This window comes from Pyxicephalus adspersus, chromosome 3 (genome assembly GCF_032062135.1).
Source record: "Pyxicephalus adspersus chromosome 3, UCB_Pads_2.0, whole genome shotgun sequence".
NCBI classification, from domain to species: domain Eukaryota; kingdom Metazoa; phylum Chordata; class Amphibia; order Anura; family Pyxicephalidae; genus Pyxicephalus; species Pyxicephalus adspersus.
Window position 1 is genome coordinate 52,570,206 of NC_092860.1, and position 23,714 is coordinate 52,593,919.

The 23,714-nt window shown below is 40.5% G+C and overlaps 1 protein-coding gene across 5 annotated transcripts in view; it reads right to left on the reverse strand.

The window, feature by feature from the left end:
• Positions 1–21,828, reverse strand: part of GATAD2A (GATA zinc finger domain containing 2A) — a 38,782-nt gene extending 16,954 nt beyond the window's left edge. For 2 of the 5 annotated variants that reach the window (XM_072404601.1, XM_072404598.1), the window contains exon 1: positions 12,760–12,900. The gene's annotated coding sequence lies outside the window, so the exon portion shown is untranslated. Of the gene's footprint in view, positions 1–229; positions 341–11,649; positions 11,668–12,759; positions 12,901–21,605 lie in introns of those variants that run through there. The other 3 variants (XM_072404602.1, XM_072404600.1, XM_072404599.1) reach the window with 3 other exon arrangements.
• Between the last annotated feature and the right edge of the window lie 1,886 nt (positions 21,829–23,714).

Consider the following 23,714-nt stretch of genomic DNA (forward strand, 5'->3'; position numbering starts at 1 on the left):
TTAAAAGACTTGGATAAAAAGTTGTGCAGATCAAAAGTGTTACAAAAGTACTGTTAAGAATTGGCCCCTCTAAAGTCAAAGCCAAGTTTTAAAATGGAAGTAACACCAGCACTGCTATTACCTGGAGTCGCGAAAGTAAAAACATATCGGGGGAAAAAACAAAAAAAAACAAAAATAAAATAATTGTTAAACAATGTTTAACATTCTATATTGTGTAAACATTGCTTACCTGCAACCAACAGAAGCTACGCACAGGTCAGTTGATTCTTGCTTAAGATGAACAGCGTGCATATCAAACATCATTCATCAATCTGCCATTGATAAACAACCAATCAGTAACAACCAGTGTGCACTCCTGGGGAGGAGAGCACAGCGGAGTGTCGCTTGTATGTCCATGTCCAGAACTAGAGAACTGGAAATTACCACAAACAATGGTTTCCAGCAACAACCATCTGACAATGTTGTGAGGTTTTATTCCATCTGTGAAGCACAGCAAAGAGGGTATGGTACTATGGGGAATACTTTGTTGACTAAAAAAGGCTTATAGTCCTTGTAATGTACTACAGGAATGTTTCAGGAAATTCTGAAGACTTCAAAAAGCCTTAACTAAATTTTAAAACATGATCAGCCGTGCAACCTTGTGATGATTTACAAAGTATACACTTAAGGTCTGACCTTGATCAGGTTGAAACACTACAATATGCTACAAAGCAGGCAGTGTAACCTCTGGTAGTCTTGATAGGCAGCTACAGCTTTGCGTTTTCCCCTTCTATTACACCATTGTTCACACTATATATTCCTGCAAATATGCAACAATTAAAAATGCCATGCATTAACAGGACCCATGTCAGATTGGAACACGGTTAAGGAGCAATTCATGTACATATCGAATTCCCTGAAGGTATTTTAAAACCTGTACATTAGGAGAGCTAGCACACATATTAATTCAATATTGGCATATTTCAGTCACACAACACATAGCAGTAGCTTCTACTCTATATGGCCCCTAGTTGGCCATGTGGAAGAGCTACAACCGGATCGGATGGTTTAGTTGGGAGACTATACCAGTTTCAAAAAGTTTGTTGGCAGTTACCAAAAATTGCAAATAATCATAGCCATATAAATGTAAAATATTTGAATTTTAACATTAAAAAAACAAATTTCGTTTTGTCTACAAAATAAAAAGTGGCATTAACATTGGCCATAAATATAGAGATTTTAGTTTTCTTAAAAGACAACTGTTCAGATTCAAGTCTACAAAGCCTACATAATGTCAGGTCTATGGTCATTTAATATTAATGTCTTTTTATTAGGGTTTTATTTCTTTGAATTCGCCGGACTGAATTTAGAGTAAAGTAAAAGAATAAAACTTGTTACAGCTCTATGTCAGGCCATTTCAGACCAACAAACATTAGGTTTTATTAGTAAAAGGTCCCAAGTTTCCAGCAAAATTAGAAGGAACGAGAGCTGTACACACAGAACTGTTCAGTTTTATAGACAAGATAGGGAAGGACAAAACGTAAGGTACCCCAATGTGTTCCCCTCAATAGGAAAGTACATTGCAGGTTGTAGTTCATTAATACACCAGACCAGACCTATGAACAATGTCATGGGACAACTATATACACACACTATATTATTTATTTTTACACAGGACTATCACACCCATTTAATCTAGTGTGTGTACGCAGCCTTAGTATAATAAATTTAAAAAAACAAAAAACTGACTAACGGTACAGAAAAGCTGTCCGAATAAAGACATGGAACCAGCAGAAGGTCAGAGACTATGTTTTAGGAGATCTTTAGACCACAGAAATGGTAAACAAGACCATTAGTGATCAGTTATCCAAACATTACAAATAAACGCTCCACACATCTGCTCCCTAAAACCACCAAATACTTCCTTCAATTGATATTTCTCTCAGCAAGATCACAATGTATAGAACATTATATATAAAAGAAAGATGGAAAAGCCAATAACTACTAGAAGATATTCTAAAGAATAGTTTTCCTTCACTGGCTTGCATAAATACTGACCTCTGCCTGCAAGGTCCAGAGGGCTGAACAGTGACAAAAGGCCACAGGTTGGGCACCAATGGTCTCCTGCAACCCAAGAGATTATGCCCAAGCAAATAAAAGATCAGTTCCCATATGCAGGGATGTTTGAAGACAGATAGAACATTTTAAAAGAGCCTACATGAGTGGTATGAATTTAACTTGTATGCAGTGTAATTGTACAGGATTTAGGTGCTCATACTGACAAATACTCTTACAGGTTTATAGATGCATTTCTTATGCCAACCCCCGGGAAGGGTGCACTTCAGATGTTATTACGAATTAGATTTGGTGGGGTCCTGCACGCAAAAAGATTATATAAACATAAAATGCCTTGTGTTCCAGTGTTTTGTACCCACTGACACTCTGTACAACCCTCCTGTATGCAATGAGAAGGCGCAGCATGCAAGAACCTTCGCAATGAAACGACCGATTTAGGGAAAGGAGCAGACTATACATACAGTCAAATGTAGGGGTAACACTTGTTGCTTTTGACTACAGGTTTTCCTTTGTTGGAAAGGTATCCAACAGAGGCATTCCAGAAATAAAACATTGGTTTTGCATTCTTGTGAAGCTTAAAAACAGGGAGTATGTGCAATATTTTTTCATTTACAACCGTGAAGAGGCTCATTTGAGACTTTACAGTTACGATCCGCCAGAAACCGAGATAAAACCTATAGTAACTGGGTTCCACGATTTGAAACAATCCATCAACCAGAAGGGCCAACAGAACCAACAGGAAATTTTGAGCCAGTGCAATGCCCTCATGATCCTAAGAACAGACATTTTGCAAAATTGAGAGACCGGTCAAGCATAGCAATACGAATAGTTCTGTACCTGTAAGAACTCCATGCCAAACTAGTAGGAAAATGGGATCTAGACGGCTGCATTACTCAAAGTTGTTCCTATGTTGCACAACAAGGTCTGGATAGGACAGGTACATTGACAACTCAACTGAAAAAAAAAAGCCCCGAAATGAGTTTTGACTGAAATAACTTCTTCAAGAAAAAAAAAAAAAAGTTTTTACACAGCAGAGCTGACATGGCATAGGCCTCAGTCCTGCTAGGAGAAAGGAAGCTACACTGGGACTTATAAGGAGGATAACTTTCTTTGGATATTTTTAGTGTTATTTGCTCATTTATCCTGTAGGTGGCGGTATAACAAGAAAGTACTGTACAGGATTTATTGTGTCCCTGAAGAGAGAAGAACGAACTGTCAGTTACAAAGATGAGCAAATGTGTCAGCAGAACTTTATTAGGTGGTATTGGGCCGTCTATCAACTTTTAGGCCAACCTGACATTATGTGGCATAAAAAAAATGTAACCAATGTGCAAGTGTAAATTTTCAGGTATTTACTACTACTCACAGGTCACAGTACTCCCACTGACAATACCTTCATCTGCAGCTGGACATCCTGTGACCTGCTACAACTCACAAAGTACAGAAAAAACAGAATATATGCTGCTGTGAGTATTAAATGAGCTATACTGCAGATCCGAGCACATGATTTACAACTGTATTGTACCCCATTACAAAGCAGTATATGCTAGTACCAGAGGTCTGTAAAAGCATTAAACATATTTAAAAGATAAATAAATATTTGCATTAGGCGCAGAAGCAGACCGGTTACTTTTGAGTAATTTGCATATACATTACAGCAATATCGTTTTCACACACTTGGATATCACAATAATCAGACCTGGCTGACAGATTTTAAATCATAGTTTTTTTTATTATATAATTTAAGGTTATGTTCAATTTACTGCCTAGCAAAATAAATCTTATATACAGCAGTTTATAAAGTTTGTATTTTTACTGGATTAGTTAAGGTGGTATAAATACAACTTGATCAGCTAAAGCTCCAGTTTTCTGAGTACTTGGTTCAGAAGATGCAGTGTTTTGTGAAGTGAATGCACATGACCTATTTACAGCCCCAAGACTGATGCAGTGCATCCCTGACATTTTGTTCTCTGTAGGGTAAACCATAACACACCGGGGCTTGGTACCAACTGCATCAATTCCTTGGTGCGAACAGAGTGCTGCAAGTGAAAAGGGAAAGGTATTATACCTGTTCCATGTAATGTGGATAACAAAGGAAATGCAGAGTGAAATGCTCATGTGATCTTCACCAACACATAGTTTTCAAGTTACCCAGCATCCTCTGCCTTTATACAGGCCAGGCCCAGCGTGTCCAGGAAGTGACAGTGCAGACAGACGGGCCAGGGTGGGTGTGGGGGATGGGTAAAGGCAGGGGGTGGGGTACTGAATGCACCCAGCAGCAGCTGGATTTGGGGGAGGAGGAAGTTTGTAGAAGGTTGACAAGCGACAAGGGACTGCACTGCTGCAGAAGACAAAGTGAAATTTTTGAGTACCTGGCGGCCGAGGAGTTAAACCCTCACCTCCCCCCTGACCTGACTTATCAGAAAAATATTCTCAGGAGTGCACAGGAAGAAATATTCATTCCTCTTTACATCAGCTGACTACGAGGGAGAAAAAGGGTTAAACTTACCTGAAGCTACAAAGTACCTAAAAGGTATTTTACCAGATGGATCAAAGGATCTTTTATCATTCTATATCAGCAGGAAATCTTTTCCTTCCAATGGGATGCAACATTTTAATGAGCATGACACTATATAAAGTCATGCAGAAACAGGGCAAGACAACTTGTTGTTTCAGTCATTAAAGGAGGCCACTAGGAACACAAACTGTATTTCTTTAACCTACACCATCAAAAAAATCATTTTTATTCAAAGGCCCTGGTTCTGCCATAACAAGCATTTCAAGGTTAAAGTTTTGTTACAAATCTATGTTGGAAAGAACGTGTCCAGGGACAGTAAGACCAACTTGGAAGTTACCTGACCCCAATCTATAGTCATAGCAGCATTTTGTTTTGGATACTTTGCGATATGAAATTATCCATCAGGTATTCCTTCAGCCACTACAATACTACAAAACGGTTTATTTGGGATTTATAAAAGCAAGCCATCTGTACGGTTATGTGCACCATACCTACCAATAAGATGATCTATGGCCACAGGATACTAATTCCATATACAAAGTGGACAATACAATGCACGGCAATACCTAAAATAAGTGTCATATGAGCAAATTATTTACTCACCTTTTCAGTTTGTAAAACTAGAGATATTTACTTAAAGTCAAATTACAACAGTGACAAATATCAGCTGCAAAAAGTTACACACACAGGAAGCAAGAACAGGAGAAGAATGAATTAACCACTTCTGTAAGACCAGAAAGCTGTGGGAAGACAGACATTCTCTAATATATACCATTACATACAATAAACATTTCTACTAAGGTTTCTGTGCTTTTGATAAACTCACGCAATAGACATCACCTACATAGTACAATAATAAACATTTAAAGAGCCTGAAAACCAGATAATCAGTTTTTGAAAGTACAATATACATTTACAGGGCTAGGGAATCCTATTTAGGTTAGTATGAGAATAATACCAACTTTCCAGTGTCTAACATAAGGTACAGCAGCCAATCACAGATACCCGCCAATCAGCTTGACCCATACGGAATCCCTTACCTGAAATACCAGATAATTTATTAACCTGCATACAGCACAAGTTCTACATAAAAAAAAAAGATGAAGACACCTTCTGGAATATTATTAGTTCAATTGTGAGCCCCAACATTTGCGGGGGGGTTCTGCATTTACACTTTCAGTTGCAGTTTTAGGTTGTGGCCTTAGAAGAGAATTCTGGTTTGCAGTAGCCACCAGCCTAATGTTTAAACCCTGCACATCACCATTATCTCCACACCATTTGTTGAAAAAAAAAAAAAGCTTTAGGGATCTAGCACCATCAATCCCCCTAAGTACACAAAGAAACCCACAATAAAATCTACCTCTACCACCCACAACCAACCCCATAACACAGCCACTCTGAACCACATTAGTGGCCACACTTAACGGTATTAGGAGAACACAGAAGCTCACATTCTATCTTGTAGTATCCAAAAACATAATTCATAGTTGTATGGGGACAGTCACATACACAAATACTGACTGAGAAATCCATATTTCAGTATCTTTGGAAGGGCTGCAGGAAAAGACACACTAAGGTACTATACAATTACCAAACATCTGACCCAAGTAAAAGCATGGTACAGTTTCTTAAACAGTTCTTTCTTTGTTGCATCTGCTACAAACCTTCTGCAACCCCTGATTTCAGCATAACCTGCATGACAGTTCTCAGGGAAGGTTTTTTAGTGCCAAAACAGTGGACCAGGAGGCATGTTGTGTTTTAAAATGGTCAACTGTGGTCTCCAATGGAGGCCTGTGTAACAGAGTGATAAGAAGCACAACTCAACCTGTTGCCTTGCCAGAACCTGAATAACAGGAATGCAAAGTATTGTATCAAAAGTTTCAGAATAACATTAAAAAGAACTTTTGAAATTGCATTAACATACTAAAGCTAGTAAATAATTTTAATAACCGAGACTTGGGTCTACACAGACGTTTTTAAAAATGCATGTAAACGTCCCTTTTGCGTTTTATTAGCGGTTTAAAGCTTGCCTTTAAAACGCTGGAAAACATCTATGCCGCATTTTCCTGGGTTTACGTTTCAAGTGTTTATAAACACGGGAAAACGCCCCATTGAAATCAATGGAAGCGTTTACCCTGTGTTTTAATTTTTTAAACTTTGCAAGCAACCTTATAGATAACGCACATAAACGTGCCTCAAGGAAACGTCCTGGTGTAGATTAGCCCATTGGAATGCATGGGAATTTCAAACAAGCCTAAAGAGGATCTTAAGACATCATGCTCAATGGTCTGGCTTTCAGGAGATTCCTTCCAGGAACATGCATAGATGGATAAAAAGGTTTCTGGCTGACCATACCTTCCTACATTTACTGCTGTTTGAACACGTGTGGATCTTGGCTGGTGTTTTTGACACTGCTGAACTGGAATACCACCATACTTCTAACATAACAGCGAATTTAACCAGAATCTGACCTACTTCGGACCAGCATTTGACATGCTTCAAATGGATATTGCATTCCCACAGACTTGTACAGGAATGCCCTACATACTTCTTCAGACTGTTCGACCTACAGGTACACTGAACTATGAAAAGCTTTCATTACAGTTCCTACACCCTAAAGGTGTTCCTTTCCTATAAGATGCTTAAATCTCATCCAATAAACCGTTACCACAAACATATTGGCTTGAAATTACTAAAACACATGTAATCAACGAATTGCAGCTTACCAAGAATAAAAGCCTGATTTCTACAAAGTGGTCCTGCCAATACCACTTGTTATGGTTGACAACATTTACTATAAAACATTCAGGTGCTGTTCTACAGTTCAGAGGTGATCTACTACTGCTTGGTATTTCAAGGCGGCAACAGCACCTATTTAACACATAAATGCTTTCATAGGTGTATTCAAGCCAAAGAGGAGCAAATATTGTTCAATTCAGAAACCCCACGTGAGCAAGAAGGCCTAAGTAAAAATTTCAAAGCAAACAGCTAAATTTACAACTGGAATCCATATATACTTCTCTATTTTTCCCAATAAAGGATTCCATTCCAGACAGGTTACACAAGTAGGTGCTGAATAAGCAATTCATTGTCCCCGCTCAGCTATTCTCATGCCACTTTAACAGACAGTGAATCGACACCCCCTGTGCTGGGATCAAGGAGAAGACAGGAAAGAAAAAAAAAACTGTTGTCAAACCAGAAAATAGGAGAGCAATGTTACTTGACCAGCGGACAAACCTTCGGACTAAAATTGCAAATCCTTTGACAGATGGAAAAAAATACAGAATAGTCTCAGGTTCAAATGTCAAAGAAACCCTGTCAGCCTGCACCTTTTTGAAAATTTGGTTTGCCTGTCTGGCATGTTAAATGACTGGCTTCAGTACCACCTGAATCACTTACCCCCTTAATTAGACATGTCATAGGTTACCTAATCTGTATTACTACACTAGGTCAGCGATTCCTAGCAAATGTAAAAAGGTACACAGGCAACTAAAATATCAAGGTGCTCCACAATGGTAGCCTCCATGTTTGTAGTACAGTTTTAATTTTGATCAGCACTGCCTTAAGGAGCATTTAAGTGGCTGCCACTACCAAAAAACGATAAGAAAAAATGCAGTATTTTAAAAAGAGAACAAATACTTACCAAACAGATCTTTACTACCTAATGTTCAGCATACCACACTTTAGGCTGTGTCTTATGCATGCATGAACCTCTCTAGCTACTGTGTCCTGTTGTGATATAGGGAGGTGGAAGAAGCCCAATTGCTTACCTAACCTAAATTCAGAGAAATGTGGAGGACACTGCCATTGATGAACTACTGAAAATACATGTTGACTGGCTGTGTCTGGAATCAATACTGTGAGTAAGCATGAGTCACAAGAACTCCTGTAAGGAGACATACTTGAGTCCAGATCACAGGGGAGCGAGAAAAAAAAAAAAAAAAACCACACACCTAAGAGCTGCTCTTACTTCCTACCAATCAGTAGCTATTCCATCAGCAAAAAAAAAAAAAAAAAAACCACACACCTAAGAGCTGCTCTTACTTCCTACCAATCAGTAGCTATTCCATCAGCACTGCCCTGGGTTCCATGGCTTTTTTTTTTTTTTTAAAGGAAGTGTGCAACAGATTAATTATCAGTTTAGAGTTTGCACAACCTTTATTAGCTTGAAGTCCATTCTCCCACGTAGCTGGTTGGGCACAAGAGCAAACATGTAAAGAAAAATTGAAAACACATTTAAAAAGAAAGTTGAGAACTTAAATGTGGTATCTAAGCAACAGACTGGGAAGCACTTTTATAGCAGAGGATAAAACATACAGATTCCACGCATAGCGGTGGCTCAGGAGTTAGCACTCCGGTCCCAGGTTCGAATCTAGGCCAGGACACTATCTATTGGCTTCCCCCCCCAAAAAAAAAAAAAATGACCTTGGACTACATTGATGACATATGACTATGGTAGGGACATTAGATTGTGAGCTCTTTGAGGAACAGTTAGTGACAACTATGGACTTTGTACAGCGCTGCATAATATAATGGCGCTAAATAGTGTCTAATAATAATAGTTATGCCAAGATAACATGCAATACACTGTTCTATACAGCTGCCAATGAGATTGTGCTGCTGTATTACCTAGATGTCCATATAAAATGTATATACAAATTACGCAGAAAGAAGAAAAAATACTCAATTTTATAGTTTTAACACATGGACACAAAGCCAAAGCACATCTGGCCCAAGCTAACACTGTACAACACACAACAACCTCACCTCTCCATCCATCTCCCAATGGCTACATCCAGAAAGATAGCACACCGTATCACAACGCTCAGATCATCATGGATTGTTTTTTTTTTTTTACTATGACAATGAATTCACTGTACTCAGATGGCCTTCACAATTGCCAGACACCAACCCAACAGAGTACCTTTGGGATGTGATGGAACAGGAGATTCACACCATGGATATTCAGCTGACAAGTCTGCAAGTGAATATGGACTAAAATCCCTGAGGAATGTTTCCAGAATCTATGCCACAAGAAATTTAGGGCAGTTCTGAAGGCATAGGTGGTCCAACCAAGTACCTAATAAAGCAGCCTGTTCACTGCCAGAGAATAAATTGTACACACACTGCTGCAGAAGCCAGTGATTTCTATATTGCCCTGCTGCTCCAGCACTTGAGCCTCCTCCAGTCACCAACATTGCAGAAGAGGTTTGGAGTCACAGGCATCTGATACTCCAGAAGTATTGAAAACAAAGGACTAGCAGAGGCTGCAGTGCTTGATTGGAGAGGAGTCAAAGCCCTCGAGAGGTGAGTATACCTCTTCCCCTGCAATAAATGTGTCTTTTCAACTTATTAGCTACTTGACCAGTTCCCTTTAAGACTGCCATAATGGGAGAATATTGGAGGCTAGCACTACTAACATCTACTTTTGAGATTACCAGATTTCTGGCTGACAAGCTAAGACTTCAGTGCTGTGTTGCTGACCTAGAACAGGTATAAAGAGAAGGAATCCTGAAACTCGTTTACAACACGTTTGTTCTTGGCATGCAACTAAAAGACAGACTGTCATGTATTTTTTTTTTGTTTGTTTTTTTTTTTTACTGCCACAGATTTAGGACTATTAACTTACCTGCTTTAAAAAAAAGGCAACATTTGTATCTCAGTTACTACTGTAACTATATTTTCACGCCTACATCTGCTGTGTATGCCAACACTAAACTTCTCAAACTCTTCCCTGCATCCAGTTTTAGGAAAAGTAAAAACAGAGTGTACCCCATGTTATTGGTACCCATTGTCGACGTTGGCTTTGCTAGAAGAGCATCCCATGACAACACCACCTGTTTCACAAAGTATGACTTTCTCACAACACCCACACCTTGTGTGCTCAAGCTGGAGAATAGTGATCATGCTATATTTAATCATTCTTATTTTATGCTCCCTTCTACAGTAAGATAAGAGCTACACACATTTCACTTCAAGCTAGGAAATCTTTATACAAGACTGTTCGGATATGACCCCATACTTATAAAATTCTAACAGTATACATACACACATCATAAAATGTGGACAGAAAATGGTAGTATAAAATGACAAGTAATCTGTAATCTCCACCATAGTATTCCTTAACACCATCCCTTGGTTGTACATATGTGAAAAGTGTGTATAAGGCACACACACAAATGTATATTAATATGATGAATAGTTCCCACTGGGAAATCCCATACCTCATTTCAGAATATTATAGTAGGCTACAAAACCTAAGATATAGCTGATGTTTGCATCAGAAAATACTAGTTGCCCAGTTGTGCCAATATTGGCTTCAAAACAAAGTTACTGTCCCAAAGCACATATATATGTGGTGCTTTAAAAATTCTTTCTGCTCCACCACGGTAAAATTTTTGTCCTGGTTTAGCGAGTCAGAAAACTCAAGCTTATAACATCTCCAAACTATTATCTTCAGAAAGAGATGTCACCAATGGCAATTCCTGAAAGAAGAGCAGAGGCTGAGAGGACCCTAAAACTCCACTGTAACCATTAGAGGGGAAAATGATGTAGATCAGCTTGGGTAGCCTACATGGAAAGACAAATGAGTAAAAGCTTAGAACCATGTAAACTAAAGTAAGTTTTATGTAGCAAAATGCTTGTCTTATGTGCAGCTGACTTCCTGTATATGATTAAACTGAAGGACACTGCAATCACCTTGTTTTGTGTCAAGAGAGCAGCCTGTAAAATAAAGCCAGCTTATGTGAATACAAAGTTAGCAAGCTTTTAAAGAGTTATTAATGGTCATAATGGTTATCACCACAAAGAGCTCCTATTAAACACTACATTTGAATAACAACTCTAAAAAGTATTTTTAAAAAAAAATTGTACCAATGCAAACTTAGGAACTGTAAACTTTCCATGTCTGAATACTTAAAATAAGTGGTGCTTCAAAGAAGGCTGCTGTAAAATCTGGGCCATTTCCTACTTTTGGGCAACACTGGGATAAGAACACAACTCTCTGCAGTTTATTGACTGGAAGGGGATAGAGAAGTCATTGGGTTGTCAAACTTCATGCAAAACTAATAAAATACCTGAACATGGTAGTCACAGCCTGGACAAGCTGCCTCCCAAAGTAAAAACAAGTGAAGTTGTCCCAAGTCTATTGTGTACACAGAAGGATAAACATGTTACATAGTAAGAATTGGTGTGCTAGTCCTATTGATAATAGAGGAAGACAAGGGGCTGAAGCTTCCCCTGGGCCTGATGCACCTTTCACAGCAGGAAGGGCAGAAAGGGAAAATGAAAAAATGGAGGAGGAGGAACTGGTATTATGACAGTGAAGTCTGTATGGAAACAGGGCTAGCAGGTGTGGATGAGGATCTCATAAAATACATAGAGCAGAATCTCTAATCCCCCTCCCATTCCACCTAAATATTGACCAGTGTGTCAGATAAAGCCCCATAGATCAGATAAGACCACTCCTATCATCACAAATCCTTCAGTGCCAACAGGGCAGAGGCAATAAGCAGTGTATGGGCAGGGAGGGCCGATGTGCCCACACAGTGTGGGGTATACAGGGTGAGGAGGTGCACCCCACTGATAACCCTTCTCCTCAGGCCATCATATAAAACTTCTGCTGTACAGTGGAGGAGCAGCCGATGGAAATCAGACATTATGAAGCTACAAAGTCCCTGGACCCCACCACCTCCCCGAGGAATCATCTGCCGCTGCCACCAGCGCCACCCACCACCTTTTAACCCCTTCCGGCCCGGGGCTTTGTACCGAGCAACGTGGAGTCTTTCACCGATGGAGTTGATGCGAGATTAAAGGTGGAAAGGGGGAGGGGGACAGCTGACCCGCTCACCCATCCCCCACTCTTAATAGGATAACCGGAAGAGAACTAACAATTACAAGATGTAATCGTCACCTAATCGGCGATCAACTTAAAAGATTCTTCACATAAATGATGTCTTAGGGTATCCGCAATTCCATCGAATAGGTGTGAAAGAAGGCGAAAATCGGTGTGAGGAGAGAAGAGTGATAATTAGTAAGTGGCAGCTAATGAATCCTCGCCACCCCTCCCCCACCTGCGAGGAGGAGAATCTGTGACTCATTAAATAAAATAATACTATAACTTTTTACATAGGATTCCAGCCAGACACACAAACTTCCCGCTCCCCTCTTCCAGCACCCGAACTTACAGTGTAGCCGGCTGGGCGGGATGGGCCAGGCCGGGTGGAGGCCTCTTACGCCGGGTCCTGCACACACGGATCCCCGGTAGTCCTGGCCTCTGCTCACGTTGCCAAATAATGCGCCTCTTACACATGGAGGCTCCAGCCGCCTCCTGTCGCGCATGCGCAGCCGGCTCTTTAATCCTCCAGACCCCAAACAGGGTGAGGGGAGCGGACTCTTAAAGGAAACAGCGGCCTGTGTCCGGGTGTGTGGGGAAGTTCAGCGTGTAAGTGTGCCCGGGAAACATGGGGGCAGAGCACAGGCTGCAGGAACACTCTCCTCCTCCCACCCACCGGAACAAGCCCATACAGGAACACCGGACAACAATAAGACTGGCACCGGAACTTCACACAAACTACCCAATGGTTTTATTCTTCTCACTACATATACATCACGGATCCCCGGCTTTACCTACACAACTTTATTTATAAAGTGAAAGCACGACATACACATCGCCACAACACACACGTGTAACAAACTATTCCAAACGGGGGATAGGAAACAAAAATCTCAACTCCAATGACCTCCCAACATGAGCCCATTATGCTCTAAGCACTTGCTGCCATTATTGGCTCCTCTAGCACGTGACCCCCAAAGACACCCGGCAACTCGAGAGTTAAAAATCCAACAAGGCGTTTCCACAAGGAAGTGACATCTGCTGTAATTTATAAGACTGGCCTGGCCTGTTCCAGATAATCTGGACCCAAATTGTGTGTATGAGAACATGGCAGACACAGCGATCCCCCTTTATGTGTGTCATTAGGATGCTACAATGAGTGACTGATCAAACTTGTGGAATGATGTGACCCCACTAATTACTGTGCTGGTCACTGTCCTCCAACACTGCAAACCATCTTACAATCACATGAAAAGTGACCAAAACCTGTGTAGATTCACCAGCACTAACTTCTAACAATTGCAGGATTCCACTGGATTGCACTGACTGCTCCATGAACTCTCTAAGACATTGCCAAACTGAGATGATGGCTAATGCCAGCTACACATACGCTGATTTTTATAGGTTTACAGATTATTTAAAGAGGTCTTTTAGAAGAAACAAAACATTCTTCAACTCAATGATTTCTGCACCCTCAGTCAATCCTCCCCCTTCCCAAAAATGACCACAGAACATTTGATATATATCACAGCATCATCACATTTAATGCTCACCCATACTGTTGTGGTGCATATAAAACAGATTATGTAAACTGCCATTCCTGATCTGGTTCTTGATAATATGCAGCTTGCCTGGTTCTAAATTCACCACAATGAGGTCAGCAATATCTCCCTGGTAATGTGTGTTGGGTTAAGTAACCCTACAAATTTTCAAATTCATCTTTTTTTTTCAAAATATATAGCTTTGTAAATGTATATTTATTCTTTTTTTACTTTGTTCATTTAGGGTCATAGGTCACCTGACCTCTGAAAGTTGCTGTCCTGTAAACTACCTGACTGCACACAATCAACCTCGTGGTTAAGAGAAATGTAAACTATTACGCTTATCTGTTCCATACATTTATGCATATTCAGGATTGGGTCACGCTGGGTGCATGTTGTACCTTTTGTACATTAGAAAGTAAATTTCAAGCTAGGCTGTTCTCACCAATGTTTTACACTGCAGTGACTTGGAAACATTAGCTGCAAGCAGCATTTTAGCAGCAAATTATTCTGTACTTTACCTTTAAAGATAAACCTAATTAAAGGAACAAAACATAATTTATCCAACACATGCATTATGGTGTAAATGTGCCCACAGATGCTGGAAGACACTGTGTGACAGCTAGTAAATGACAAGGAAGTAAACATAGGGACTCCAACAGACCTCTGACTTGGGGTATGTTCCCCATATGCTTGTTTTATGTGCCCCCGTATGTGCTGGGGTAATTCATTCATTTCCACAAAACACCAATAGGAACAACAAGCCCTAAAGCCTTGTTCACTAGAGCTTCATTGGCTTATTAGAAAGAGTGAATACAGCAAGCTTTTGTAGAGTATTTGTTTAGCTTAAGCATCAGCATAGCTTTGAAACAGTTTTTTTTTTTTTTTTTAAAGTGTTCCAGTTAGGGAACAAACTCAAAGTGTCAACAGTCACGAAACACGCCGCTAGCACTTCAGTGAAACAGGCAGCTGCCTGAAGGTAGGTAAGGCATTTACATGGGGTCCTTTTCCAGACATCCTATAGTAACCCATAATGTAGAAACAGTGCTACCTTTCCATGAACCACAGGTCCTTCTGACAACTGCGGACTACGGCTGTCTTTAGTACCGAGGTGTCTGCACCTGCTCACCAACATATCATAAACTGGATTGTGCAACATTTCAAGCCCATAAGACATTTATTGCATAAGCAGCTTTGATTTTTGTCTGGGCTGAAGATCATGCAGGAGACCTCAGTCCTTTATGGTGGCAAGTACTGACCTGCAGGGGTATAAGGGTGGCACATCTGAGTGCAATGAGAGATATGGAAGAACTGTCGAAATGATTTCGGTATACATATTTTATATATATATTCAAGACACTGGCTACCAGCGCCTGAGAAGCTTCTTAGCCTTCTATTTTTTTAAAAGCAGAACTATGGGAACATTTGGGCATTTCTTTAGAAAAGTGCAGTTTTCATGACTTATTATTACAAGTATAAAATGTTGTTTTATTGTAAGAATAACCCCCCCCCCCCATCTTAACATATGTTGTGCAGTTTAACATGCAAATGTGTGACCCCACACTTTCCTAAAAGTTTCAGACATTTTCCCCCTCTCCCTTTTCTCTCTAGTGAGTATGTATATAGCTGAGCTCAGGAGATAAACATTTACCCTGGCAATGGGTCACTACCCCAGCAGCTAGCGCCATCCTCTGCTATTTGAAGCTCTGGGCTTCCTCCTGTACAATGCAGGATTTCTGGTCCAGCTGCCATGTAATGACTTTAGAGCTGCAAACAACCAGGCAGCCGAGCTGCCAAGGAGGCTTTGGGGACCAGTTGCTAGAAAAGGTCTGCAGGAATGAAGAATAAATAAATTCATCCATATAATCGTATTTATCTCCTAGGCAAATTGATCAGTAAACCCTTGCAGTGGGAAGGAGGAAACACTGTACAGGTCAAATCAAGATTTGTTTTCCCCTGCACGCTCTCTTTATCCCTCACATCTTACTGCCCATTTCAGGACTTTAACTGATCAATATCTTTTTGCAAGTAAAATCTCTAGAACTAGTCAAAGCACTGATCTGAAATGAGCAGCCCTAAAAATTTTCATCTGTACACCAATATTGTATTCTTTGAGAGGCTCTCTTTTCCATTAGTGATTTCTTTTACATATAGAAACACTGAAATGCAGTTTCCACTTAACCAATCTCCTAGCAATATTAATTTTTCAGCCCATTTAAAATTATAATCCTAATATATATATAAAATTCATATTCCACAAATTGCTGCACAATTGATATGCAAGTACAAATTAAACAGTTTTTATGTTAAAACATTAAACATTAACAGACAAATGTATCTACTTATACATTTATTACACAAACACACACCGCCCCTAAAAAGTCTATAGAGTTCCTTCCAGCTCAATTGTATATTTAACCAAAGCCAAGGTCATCTGTGGGTACTGCAGTTGCACAACTTTACAGGTTCCTGCATTTAAAGCTACCTTGAATTTTTTTTTTTTAATTTGAAATCTTCCCAAATGGATATCCTATATGAAAAAAGTGGTATTCAGACAGCACCACTGAACGGTTTAGTAGAAATCACTCACACTCGCTCTCACTGGTTCCCCTTGCTGACGTCCACATCAGTATTCCAGCCCGTAATAGCATGGGGGGTCAGAAGGAGAAACCAGGAGATTAATACTTTGCAGTGGACCTCTGAAGAGTATTTCTACTGAGCAATGTGGTGTTCAGGGTTCCAAGCAGCAGGAAAGATAAGTACTTAAAGTGTTTGTTTGAAATTCTACATTACTTTCTTAATATATATTCTGTAAATGGAAAATGTTATTTTTGGTTTCATTTAGTGTTCGTAGTGTTAGAACCTCTGCAAGGTTTGAATGCTGTCTATATGCTTGTTGCGAAGATTTATTCTCACTTCATGTTCCAAAGGCAACAGTAAATCAGAGGAAATCTTCCTCCTTCGATGGAAGCCACATCAGTAAGAGATGTCATGGTAAAAAGATGTCGCCACTTAAGCTTTATCGCCATGTTTTCGGAACAGCCATTACATTTTGACATCCAACAATCATAGGAAGTGGTCAATTTAATGTACACCTACACATCAGATGTTTAGTCTCATTTGACAAATTAACCCTGACTAGTTGTTTTGGTGTGCCTAGTTTGTGTTTTTTTATTCTTAGAACAGTCCACTGCAACATTAAAAAGTAATCTTTCCTAGATCTCTTCGGAGATGGAATGATTACAGTTAAAATAGTACCTAGTAGATCTATGTAACAACCTGCAACACTGAAAACATAACATTTTAAGATACTTACTGATGGGATGTTCAACCATTTATGTATCATGTGTTAAGGGCCGACCCCACTACGACTATGGCTGTGCATAGTGTAATGCTCTGTATGACAACATGCAGTCACTAGAGCAAATTATGGTCCATTGTGTTGTAGTGGACATACCATTGCATGGGCTGTCTGGACACAAGCACGAATAATGCACTACCAATGAACGGTCCCCAACAGTCCACAGACCTGGGGTTGGCAGCTTTATAATCTCAATTCACAAAGCACCAGAAATCATTTTTATTATTATTTTAGTCATAACCAATTTTTTTTGCATTAATGGCATATATGGGCAGCACGGTGGCTCAGAGGTAAGTGCTCTGGCCTTTGCAGCGCTAGGTACCAGATTCAAATCTCGGCCAGGACACTATCTGCATGGAGTTTGCCGGTTCTTTCAGTGATTGTGTGGGTTTTCTCCAGGTACCAGGTTCCTCCCACATTCCAAAAACATGCAGTTAGTTTATTTGGCTTCCCCCAAAATTGACCTTAGAGTGTATGACTGAGGATTTTAGATTGTGAGCCCCTTTGAGGGACCACAGCTAGTGACATGACTATGGCCTTTGTGCAGCACTGCGTAATATGTTGACGCTATATAAATACTGTGTAAAATTATTAATATAAAGATAAAAATCAATATGGAAAAAAAGGTGAATTGAGGATAAAGCCCGAAGAGGTCAGAAATAGTTGATAATATACAATTATTAAAGGTTAGCATGTTTGAAAAACACATATTGGACAACTGATGTTTGAGGAAAAATACATTCTGATGAGCAGTAAAACCACCCAACCCTACTCAATCATAATCATTCAAACAACAATAAGTAATATTATTTATATATTATACATCCTTACAGAGGTAAAGTGGTAAACTACTACAAACAGTAGACATATTCTAAAGGTGAAATCGAAATATATGGCTCTGTATATTTAAATAATGGATTAAAGTGATCATTGTTTATAGCAATAAAGGTTAAAGGTTATTTAAAGAACATAAAACATTTCCAAATTCCTGGGTCCCCAAGAAATAAAAGTAGGCGCCATGCATTGTTTGTACAAAAACTAAGGGGCCATGCTGAGCTATATGTACAGGAAGCACTGTTTTCTTTCCCAGTCTGCCTCTCAGCTGCCAGGGAACATCCTCTGTGACTATTTGTGCAGAAGCCACCTAGCTGTACAGTAAGCACATTAACCCTTCTGACAGACGTCACTGATTGCAGCCATTTTGAGAGTATCCGGCAGTGACAAACACCATTTAACATCTTCAGTGCCAGTTAATGAGAAATGAGAGAAAACTCTTATATCGAGATGACAAACTATAAATGATTCATGAAAACAACTTCTCTGATAGCATTAAGAGAAGTGTTTATCACAAGCTTGCTATTTAACAAATACCTTACATGTTTTCTAATAATTAGGTAAAGCTTTACACAAGACTAAGCATCAATTCTTTTTCCCCACTTGTTTTAGGAAGCAAAACATAGGATGGACACCACACAACATAATGCAGCCCTTCCATCGGTATTTGTAGTTGGAATATAGTCAATGTAAGTTACTAAACCCAACTGGAATTCTCATTCTAGGCTCACTCCCCCTCATGCATTGCAATAAGAGATAATATATACATGGAAGAGGGGGTTTCCACAAAACACCTTGGTGCACCGTTTCTATTTATTTTCTGTGTTTTGAGGTGCATTGGGCAGGCGGTTTCAATTATTTGTCTGCCATAACACATTTTCAAAAACATGTCCGCCAGCCAAGTGTGGACGGGCCATATGAGGACTATACAATTTTCCAGTCATTACAGATCTTCATTACTCCTAAACAAAGGATTGCCAATATTCCCATTCTGGGTTTCTAATAGATTGAGGAGCCAATGATCTCTCAGATGGCTGTCCTAAAATACAATTGGGGGGAACTTTACCTGCAAATTGTACAACAAATTTGAAGTTTTATTCCCTAAACAAGCTTATAATTATACATAGAGGTGCCGATTCCATTACAATTCAGAGGCCATAGAGAAAACAAAGGAAAGCTCTGAGGGTACTTCTCAACTAGTAGCAAACCGGTCAGGTTACACATTATTCATAAGACCTCTCTCTGAAGATCAGAGCCTACAAAGGGTGTGACTCCAGGCCCTTGTACTACAATAAACACACCCAAAGTAGTCCAACTATAAAAATAATTATAGAAAAGCATAAGCAGTTCAAAACTATTTGCTTTATAAAAACGGCTAAATATCTGCTAAGAAAAAAGTCACAAAATATTACCAGGGGTATATTTGTCCCCCAAGACCACTGCAATGTAGTGTACACCAATTATGTGTTTTTACCCAATACACCCAGGTCACACGCACCTCATAGACTGAACATCAGTCCTCGGCTTTATCCTTCATTACAAGGAAATCCAAAAATGTCCTGTCCTAGAAGACCATCTACTCAAAATCTGTACCCCATAATAACCTAGCCACAAATATTTTATTCAAATCATCAATTTTTCACATTTAGATTTACAGTTTATATAGTTTAGATGAATAATATTAGTTTTGCAATGCGGTGAACTGTCATAGACAGTGCAGGTTAAATTTCTACACTGCTGTGGTGTGCCCGTGCAAATAAATAGCAAAGTGGGCGACATTGGTACCGGAGCAGCACATTTGTCTCCCTCGGTCAATAGACTGTATATACTTATCATCTAAATTCAAAATATATCAGGACAGAGCTTCCATCACTATTTGATTTCAGCCACTTTCTGTCATGTGTTTTGTTAGGATATTGTAGATGTTTAAGAGTTTGAATATATATATATATATATATATATATATATATGTGTAGATATGGATGGTAGACTACTCAACAGTGCCAAAGTTAATACTACAGTACTTTCATAGCATCAAAATATGTGTATAGCCAAATCTAGTAACAATTGGATAACTCATTTCCAAACAAAGTAATAAGCTAACCTGTAGCTTTTTTTAGTCTGAAACAGAGTAGAGAAACTTCCTTATCAGGGTGTTATTGTCCTTGTTGGGGAGATTCGGCCCTTTGTACATTGTTTCTCAAGCAGGGTTCCTCCAGAGGTTGTGAGGGGTTCCCTGGGCCATGATCAATTTACACCTCTGGGGTCAGCTGAAGTGACAACATTGGTGTTTTAGGCTGCTGGCCAGCAATGTAAGAGACATTCTTCCTACTGACCACCACACTAATGTACTGTGACTATGGCAATTATAGCAGGGGTTCCCTGAAGACGTGGAACTTATTTCTAAGATTCCCTTTTGAATGCAAAAGGAAATGCTGCTCTAATCACTAGTGCCACCCAAAAAGTTACAGCTGTCATTACTTCAGGTAAAATCTTCCAATGGGGACACCTGTTTCTGTGACAACAATCCAAGGCCTTGTTCTTATGGCCGTGTTGTGGTTACCGCTTTCCAGGCTCCTAATTTCTAACACTAAGAACAAAGGGGAAGCTACAGGTGGCTGGAAATGGGGTTTTCTGGGCCTTAGAAGAAGCTTTTAGCATTGCTGGTCTCCTGTGCAGGAACATGAGGGGTATAGGAAGCAGGGACCTATCATTTGATTGGACGAGCTTTAGGAAATTTAGGATTGGTGGGCTTTAGGAAATCATTCTAAAGTAGCCGATCCCCCATGAGCTGCTACACATAACATCTCAGCACCAATGATCTTTTTGGCTATCTGTAACAGGGGTGATATTCCTCCCATCGGCCCCCACACTAATGTACAGTGAGCTGAGGATATAGGAATTATAATGGGGTGATCTGTAACTTAATACATTATGGTAAGGTCAATAAACACTGTTGTAGAGATTTCTTCTGACTTCCCATTGTGAGTAAAGCACAGGGAATGAAGTGAAATATATTTGATGATAGGGGTCAGAGGTCATCATTTAGCACTCCATCCATACAGGAAGTGTTCAGGATAATGGAAGTTTCCATAGACAGAAGGCGACCTCTATAATGTGAATGGCAGGTCATTAGGCCATGAGGTTACCCGGGGGTGACCCGAGCACAGTAAGTGGGTGCCTGATGTCATTGTCCCCGACATATACAGTAGCTATACACGTAATGTACACAATTTGTACAGCAGAGCCCATTTATTGTACATAACACTAAAGGATGACGGCCCAGCCGCTAACCTTTGTGCCCCCGGGGCCGTACACCGGGCACTTATTGTGATAGCAGCGGGGTGCCTGTAGGGCGCCCTGAGCCCCGCTCCCGCCTCACGTACTCGGTGTGAGAAGTACGGCCGGCTGGCTATGAGTGGAGCCGGGCCCTCTCACCCCTACCCGAGATGCAGCCCTCACCTCAGCGGGGAGACCAGACTCCTCCCCCAGGTCCGGCCGCAGCGAGGACGACTCCGTGCCTGTGTCCGGGCTCCTGTCAGCCGCCTGGGAAACGATAGCTTCTTCCTCTAGGGCTTTTCGGGGATGTGAAACTCCGAATGGAACTTTACCAGGCAAACACTGAGCAGGCTCCAGCGGAGCCGAAATTACCGCTTTAAAGCCGGCTTCACGGTTGCTAGGCAGAAAACAGCACCGGCGCCACGCTTCCGTGTATCTGCTACGTGATGGACAGACGACTAGGCCAACCAGAGGAAACTGGGAGCACCCGAGGCCATGGAGCTAGGAAATAGAAGACGGGAGAACATAGTGGGCGGAGCTTTGTAAGTCTATATCGCGCCATCTGTGAATATGTTAGAACGTTCATGAGTGAAATGTCCCATTGTGACGTCACCAGACAACAGACTCCACGCCTCGCTCGTGCTCTCCAGTAAGTGATTGTCGCACCATGCGTGGGGCGGCGCTACAACTCTACTTCTACTCCACCAATAAGAAAAATAGAAAGTATCGCCTCCAACCAATCACAATGAAGTCCATGCGGTTACCTCGCCTTTGCTCCGGTTGGTGGGCGGGAAGAAGAGTGACAATCATAAGATAACGATTCTTCCCTCATACGTGACGTCAGGCTGAAGTTGCCCGTGGTGTTGAGGGATTCTTAAAGTGGCAAACAGGGGATGTCCCACAATGCACCCCGAAGGGCTGTGACGTCATTAGAGGGCTGCTGGAAAGCCATAGTCCATGCTGCGGACATTTCCGTCACGTAGACAGCAGATTGGCTGTTATTACCGTTACACAGAACTACAACATGACACCTCGGTATAAAAGTCGTTCATCAACTGGGTGTGCATGGGAAATCCCAGAACTGTATAGCATTTCCCAAAGGTGGAATGTGGATTATTAATATTATCCATTACTTATAAAGCGCCAACATATGACGCAGTGCTGTACAATATATGTGAAGTGATGATTGAAAATGAGTGCGGCCTATTACAGGCTGCATTGTATTATTAGTATTGTATTACTGTACATTAGTGTACAGCAGCATGGGACCAGACATTACAAAACATGTAAGGAAACTTTTCATGGCATGAGCAGCAGCCTAATATCATTCCCAAGGTGATCATGTGATTTAAGGCCTAAAAAACTTTCATGAACAAAGTAACGCTCACCTTTACCTTCCACAATCAGATTCCATTCAGTCCCACGCTGTCATGGATTTCTTCTTTCTGATGTGGAGGAATCAGCATGTGCCGCTATCTTCTTCCTTTATCTGCGTACGTCACCTGATCTCACACTGTGCAGGTGCAAATGTAAAAAGAAAAAGTGCCGAGTATGCTTATTGCGCATGCGTGAGATCGGCTCTTTTTTACATTGTGAGAAAGTTTATAAAAACAATAGTGATATTGTGTAGAACTTTGTGCAACAAGATGGTGATAGATTCATTTATACAAGTTTAAAGCCAGAAACACAAAGCGTACCTAAACTCAGAATTTTTACTTTACATAAAAGGGTGGACAACCCTTTTACCTTAAGTAAAAATTGTTTGTTAGTGTTTTTTTTTAAGTGGCACCACCCCCTTGTTTCAGCAGGGCCCCCTTATTTCTCGATCACCTAGGCAATCAAGAATGAATAGAAGCGCAGAGCCTCCTGGGATTCCTACGTCATGCAGCCTGAGAGGCTTTTGGCTGCTCCTTCTGCGCATGCCCGAGCATCTCAGGCATGTGCAGCATAAGCCCTTTCATCAATAGGAAAAACAAATTGCAAATCTCATGCATGCCCAGTGAGATCAGCAAGTTTTTTCCTCAATCTATGTCACCGGAAATTGGGTGACGTAGGATGAAGAACGCGGAAGAAGAGAGGCGAAGATGGCGGCACCTTGACGCCTAAGAGCGATACCAGGACAACACGGGACGCGATAGAAGAAAACTCCCGACAGATAGACTAATGTACAGGATTAAAGGTAAGTGTGATTGTATTGTTTAAGGTTTACTTCCGCTTTAATAATTGTCTTAGTGATCATTTCACTGAATGATTGGGTTCTCTATAGACCGGTTGCTCAGCATGTTCTAAGGG